We start from the raw sequence: 6,947 nt of genomic DNA on the forward strand, positions 1-6,947 counted from the left end.
TCATCCCGTGTAACTTCTCAGTAGCTAGCTTTCCAGCCTATGTATCTGTGAAAGAAATTAGGCTAAGAATTTAGAAATAGTTATTATATTTGGCTCTTCATAGTCAGTTGGTGTAATTTTTGAAAGTAAATATAAATATGTGGTGGGAAAAGCACTCAGATAACATGGGATTCAAGGTTGGATTGGTAAATATGTAGATTAAATGTTGTAGACTACACTATCACAAAATTTTTCAAGTGAAAAAGAGAAATGAGACAATTTTAGAATGTTTACAAGGAAACTTCAATGAAGCGGAATAAATTGAAGATGTATTCGAAAAATGAGGTTAACTGACAAAGCAAGGTATTATAAAGCCTTCCTATTTAAACTGCTCTGTGGACAAATAGCATTTTCACTTCACCAAGCAATTTGTTAGAAATACAGGGTCGTGAGCCTACACCATACCTTTTAAATCAGAATTTGTATTTAGCAAGGGCCCAGATGCATAAGTTACTGGTAGAATAATTGACTTTGTCAAGAGAGAAAGCAATTTTTGCTTTAGACGCAGAAGAAAAAGTGTAATACATAATTATTCATAAGAATTTTGCCAATATTCTACCAGTCTGTCAGAGATGAGAAGTTGTGATACACATCTGATCATCTTAATCTTCTCAGTGATATCATCTGAGAAGAGGAAATGATGTAGAATTAGAGTACTGAGAAAAGAAGGTGAGCAGTACAACTATTGTGGGGAATGAAGTAGAGAGTTACATATTTAGCAAAGTACCCGTAAAGTACACTCAGACCTCAGTTGAGAGGGGGTACTTTAAATTTTGTGGTATAGTCCATATTCATGACTATGTAATTTCCTTTGTATTGCTTTGCAATTCAGGAATAAGGTCATAAAATGCAACTTGGTTGAAATTACCAGGTACTGGGAACTAGCAATGCAATAAACATGCTAGAAAGTCATTGAAATGAGGTTACCTGGAGTACTAGTGAGTGAAGAATACATATTTGAAAGAGAAGATCTTGATATCAGGGAAAGATAGGAAAGCATATGAAGCCATGAGAGGACTAGTAGACCCCTATGGTTTAAATGTTCGTCCTTTCCAAAACTCCTGTCGACATTTAATTGTAATGTAGTGGTGTTAAGAGGTTAGATTTTGGGAGGTGATAAGGCCATAAGGGCTCTACCTTAACGGATGGGATTAGCAATATCATGAGGAGGAGTTCAGCCCCCTTTTCCCTTTTTGTCTTTCCAATGTTCACTGTGTGATAATGCAGCAAGAAAGCCTGGAAAAGATGCCAACACCTTGATATTGGACTTGCTAGTCTCCAGTTATGTGGGAAAATAAATTTCTGTTCATTATAAATTATGTTTTTTTAGGTATTTTGTAATAGGAGCACAAATAGATTAAGACAGAAATTGGGGGGGCGGAGCAAGACGGCCGAAGAGGAACAGCTCCAGTCTCTAGATCCCAGCGCAAGCAACACAGAAGACAGGTGATTTCCACATTTTAAACTGAAGTACTGTGTTCATCCCACCAGGGAGTGCTGGACAATCTGTGCTGGTCAGCTGCTGCAGCACCACCAGCTAGAGCTGAAGCAGGGCAAGGCATCGCCTCACCTGGGAAGCACAAGCAGGAAGGGAATCCCTTTCCCGAGCCAGGGGAACTGAGACACACAACACCTGGAAAATCAGGTAACTCCCACCCCAATACTATGCTTTATCAAGGGTCTTAGCAAACGGGCACACCAGGAGATTATACCCGACACTTGGCTGGGAGGGTCCAACGCCCAAGGAGCCTCCCTCATTGCTAGCACAGCAGTCTGCAATCTACTGGCAAGGCAGCAGCGAGGCTGGGGGAGGGGCGCCCCCATTGCTGAGGCATAAGTAGGTAAAAAAAGCCTCTGGGAAACTCCAACTGAGTGGAGCTCACAGCAGCTCAAGGAGGCCTGCCTGTCTCTGTAGACTCCACCTCTGGGGGCAGGGCACAGCTAAACAACAACAACAACAACAACAACAAAAAGCAGCACAAACCTCTGCAGATGCAAACGACTCTGTCTGACAGCTTTGAAGAGAGCAGTGGATCTTCCAACATGGAGACTGAGATCTGAGAACGGACAGACTTCCTGCTCAAGTGGGTCCCTGACCCCTGAGTAGCCTAACTGGGAGACATACCCCACTAGGGGCAGACTGACACCCCACACCTCACACGGTGGAGTACACCCCTGAGAGGAAGCTTCCAAAGCAAGAATCAGACAGGTACATTCGCTGTTCAGCAATATTCTATCTTCTGCAGCCTCTGCTGCTGACATCTAGGCAAACAGGGTCTGGAGTGGACCTCAAGCAATCTCCAACAGACCTACAGCTGAGGGTCCTGACTGTTAGAAGGAAAACTAACAAACAGGAAGGACACCCACACCAAAACCCCATCAGTATGTCAACATCATCAAAGACCAGAGGCAGATAAAACCACAAAGATGGGGAAAAAGCAGGGCAGAAAAGCTGGAAATTCAAAAAATAAGAGTGCATCTCCCCTGCAAAGGAACGCAGCTCATCGCCAGCAATGGATCAAAGCTGGACAGAGAATGACTTTGACGAGATGAGAGAAGAAGGCTTCAGTCCATCAAACTTCTCAGAGCTAAAGGAGGAATTACGTACCCAGCAAAAAGAAACTAAAAATCTTGAAAAAGAGTGGAAGAATTGATAACTAGAATAATTAATGCAGAGAAGCCCATAAACGAATGGAGAGAGATGAAAACCATGACAGGAGAAATACGTGACAAATGCTCAAGCTTCAGTAACTGACTCGATCAACTGGAAGAAAGAGTATCAGCGATTGAAGATCAAATGAACGAAATGAAGCGAGAAGAGAAATCTACAGAAAGAAGAAGAAAAAGAAATGAACAAAGCCTGCAAGAAGTATGGGATTATGTAAAAAGACCAAATCTACGTCTGATTGGGGTGCCTGAAAGTGAGGGGGAAAATGGAACCAAGTTGGAAAACACTCTTCAGGATATCATCCAGGACAACTTCTCCAACCTAGTAGGGCAGGCCAACATTCAAATCCAGGAAATACAGAGAACGCCACAAAGATACTCCTCGAGAAGAGCAACTCCAAGACACATAATTGTCAGATTCACCAAAGTTGAAATGAAGGAAAAAATCTTAAGGGCAGCCAGAAAGAAAGGTCGGGTTACTCACAAAGGGGAGCCCATCAGATGAACAGCAGATCTCCTTGGGAGAAACTCTAGAAGCCAAAAGAGAGTGGGGGCCAATATTCAACATTCTTAAAGAAAAGAATTTTAAACCCAGAATTTCTTATCCAGCCAAACTAAGTTTCAGAAGTGAAGGAGAAATAAAATCCTTCACAGATAATCAAATGCTTAGAGATTTTGTCACCACCAGGCCTGCCTTACTAGAGACCTTGAAGGAAGCACTAAACATGGAAAGGAATAACTGGTACCAGCCATTGCAAAAACATGCCAAAGTGTAAAGACCATCGAGGCTAGGAAGAAACTGCATCAACTAACGAGCAAAATAACGAATTAATATCATAATGACAGGATCAAGTTCACACATAACAATATTAACCTTAAATGTAAATGGACTAAATGCTCCAATTAAAAGAAACAGACTGGCAAACTGGATAAAGAGTCAAGACCCATCAGTCTGCTGTATTCAGGAGACCCATCTCACATGCAGAGACATACATAGGCTCAAAATAAAGGGATGGAGGAAGATCTACCAAGCAAATGGAGAACAAAAAAAAGCAGGGGTTGCAATAATAGTCTCTGATAAAACAGACTTTAAACCATCAAAGATCAAAAGACACAAAGAAGGCCATTACATAATGGTAAAGGGAACAATTCAACAAGAAGAGCTAACTATCCTAAATATATATGCACCCAATACAGGAGCACCCAGATTCATAAAGCAAGTCCTTAGAGACTTACAAAGACACTTAGACTCCCATACAATAATCATGGGAGATTTCAGCACCCCACTGTCAACATTAGATAGATCAACAAGACAGAAAGTTAACAAGGATATCCAGGAATTGAACTCATCTGTGCAGCAAGCAAACTTAATAGACATCTACAGAACTCTCTACCCCAAATCAAAAGAATATACATTCTTCTCAGCAGCACATCATCGTTATTCCAAAATTGACCACATAATTGGAAGTAAAGCACTCCTCAGCAAATGTACAAGAACAGAAAGTATAACAAACTGTCTCTCAGAGCACAGTGCAATCAAACTAGAACTCAGGACTAAGAAACTCAATCAAAACCGCTCAACTACATGGAAACTGAATAACCTGCTCCTGAATGACTACTGGGTACATAGCGAAATGAAGGCAGAAATAAAGATGTTCTTTGAAACCAATGAGAACAGAGATACAACATACCAGAATCTCTGGGACACATTTAGGCAGTGTGTAGAGGGAAAGTTATAGCACTAAATGCCCACAAGAGAAAGCTGAAAAGATCTAAAATTGACACTCTAACATCACAATTAAAAGAACTAGAGAAGCAAGAGCAAACACATTCAAAAGCTAGCAGAAGGCAAGAAATAACTAAGATCAGAGCAGAACTGAAGGAGATAGAGACACAAAAAATGCTCCAAAACATCAATGAATCCAGGAATTGGTTTTTTGAAAAGATCAACAAAATTGACAGACCGCTAGCAAGACTAATAAAGAAGAAAAGAGAGAAGAATCAAATAGATACAATAAAAAATGATAAAGGGGATATCACCACCGACCCCACAGAAATACAAACTACATCATTCTCAGCAAACTATCGCAGGAACAGAAAACCAAACACCGCATGTTCTCACTCATAAGTGGGAACTGAACAATGAGATCACTTGGACTCGGGAAGGGGAACATCATACACCGGGGCCTATCCTGGGTAGGGGGGAAGGGGGAGGGATTGCATTGGGAGTTATACCTGATGTAAATGACGTGTTGATATGTGCAGCACGCCAACATGGCACAAGTATACATATGTAACAAACCTGCACGTTATCCGCATGTACCCTCGAACTTAAAGTACACACACACAAAAAAAGAAAGAAATACAAACTACCATCAGAGATACTATAAACACCTCTACACAAATTAACTAGAAAATCTAGAAGAAATGGATAATTTCCTGGACACTTACACTCTCCCAAGACTAAACAAGGAAGAAGCTGAATCCCTGAATAGACCAATAGCAGACTCTGAATTTGAGGCAATAATTAATAGCCTACCAACCAAAAACAGTCCAGGACCAGATGGATTCACAGCTGAATTCTACCAGAGGTACAAGGAGGAGCTGGTACCATTCCTTCTGAAACTATTCCAATAAATAGAAAAAGAGGGAATCCTCCCTAACTCATTTTATGAGGCCAACATCATCCAGATACCAAAACCTGGCAGAGACACAAGAAAAAAAGAGAATTTTAGACCAATATCCCTGATGAACATCGATGCAAAAATCCTCAATAAAATACTGGCAAACCGGATCCAGCAGCACATTAAAAAGCTTATCCACCATGATCAAGTGGGCTTCATCCCTGGGATGCAAGGCTGGTTCAACATATGCAAATCAATGAATGTAATCCAGCATATAAACAGAACCAAAGACAAAAACCACATGATTATCTCAATAGATGCAGAAAAGGCCTTTGACAAAATTCAACAGCCCTTCATGCTAAAAACACTCAATAAATTCGGTATTGATGGAACGTATTTCAAAATAATAAGAGCTATTTATGAGAAACCCACAGCCAATATCATACTGAATGGGCAAAAACTGGAAAAAATCCCTTTGAAAACTGGCACAAGACAGGGATGCCCTCTCTCACCACTCCTATTCAACATAGTGTTGGAGGTTCTGGCTAGGGCAATCAGGCAAGAGAAAGAAATCAAGGGTATTCAGTTAGGAAAAGAAGAAGTCAAATTGTTTCTGATTGCAGACGAAATGATTGTATATTTAGAAAACCCCATTGTCTCAGCCCAAAATCTCCTTAAGCTGATAAGAAACTTCAGCACAGTCTCAGGATACAAAATTAATGTGCAAAAATCACAAGCATTCTTATACACCAGAAACAGACAAACAGAGAGCCAAATCATGAATGAACTTCCATTCACAATTGCTTCAAAGAGAATAAAATACCTAGGAATCCAACTTACAAGGGATGTAAAGGACCTCTTCAAGGAGAACTACAAACCACTGCTCAGTGAAATCAAAGAGGACACAAACAAATGGAAGAACACACCATGCTCATGGATAGGAAGAATCAATATCGTGAAAATGGCCATACTGCCCAAGGTAATTTATAGATTCAATGCCATCCCCATCAAGCTACCAATGAGTTTCTTCACAGAATTGGAAAAAACTGCTTTAAAGTTCATATGGAACCAAAAAAGAGCCTGCATTGCCAAGACAATCCTAAGTCAAAAGAACAAAGCTGGAGGCATCACGCTACCTGACTTCAAACTATATTACGAGGCTACAGTAACCAAAACAGCATAGTACTGGTACCAAAACAGAGATATAGACCAATGAAACAGAACAGAGTCCTCAGAAATAATACCACACATCTACAGCCATCTGATCTTTGACAAACCTGAGAGAAACAAGAAATGGGGAAAGGATTCCCTATTTAATAAATGGTGCTGGGAAAATTGGCTAGCCATAAGTAGAAAGCTAAACTGGATCCTTTCCTTACTCCTTATACGAAAATTAATTCAAGATGGATTAGAGACTTAAATGTTAGACCTAATACCATAAAACCTCTAAAAGAAAACCTAGGTAATACCATTCAGGATATAGGCATGGGCAAGAACTTCATGTCTGAAACACCAAAAGCAACAGCAACAAAAGCTAAAATTGACAAATGGGATCTAATTAAACTAAAGAGCTTCTGCACAGCAAAAGAAACTACCATCAGAGTGAACAGGCAACCT

The sequence above is a fragment of the Macaca nemestrina genome, chromosome X, assembly GCF_043159975.1.
Source record: "Macaca nemestrina isolate mMacNem1 chromosome X, mMacNem.hap1, whole genome shotgun sequence".
NCBI lineage: Eukaryota > Metazoa > Chordata > Mammalia > Primates > Cercopithecidae > Macaca > Macaca nemestrina.